Genomic DNA, 325 nt, shown 5'->3' with positions numbered 1-325 from the left:
TTTATCTACAAGTAAAAGGTGCCCATTGATATATGAGTTGAAACAAGTCTTCATCAATAATACGCCCATAAATGCTATCGCAGCAGGATCTGATCAAGTTTGCAAGTTATATTTTCTCTTCAGTTCGTGTCTTGTTTGCTGACAAAATGGTAGGTAAACCATACAGATTCAAAACTGAATTTCACTGTTCAAGAAAATGAGCAAGTCAAGTTATGACTAAGAAGAATAAAGCTTTTTCTTACGATGGATAATTGTATTTCTTTGGAATTATTTACTTCAAATTTCAAATCAAGTGCTTCGGAAATCAGAAAGAACAATTTTGAAT

This window comes from Penaeus monodon, chromosome 22 (assembly GCF_015228065.2).
Source record: "Penaeus monodon isolate SGIC_2016 chromosome 22, NSTDA_Pmon_1, whole genome shotgun sequence".
Classification (NCBI taxonomy): domain Eukaryota; kingdom Metazoa; phylum Arthropoda; class Malacostraca; order Decapoda; family Penaeidae; genus Penaeus; species Penaeus monodon.
This window is presented reverse-complemented; position numbering follows the sequence as displayed.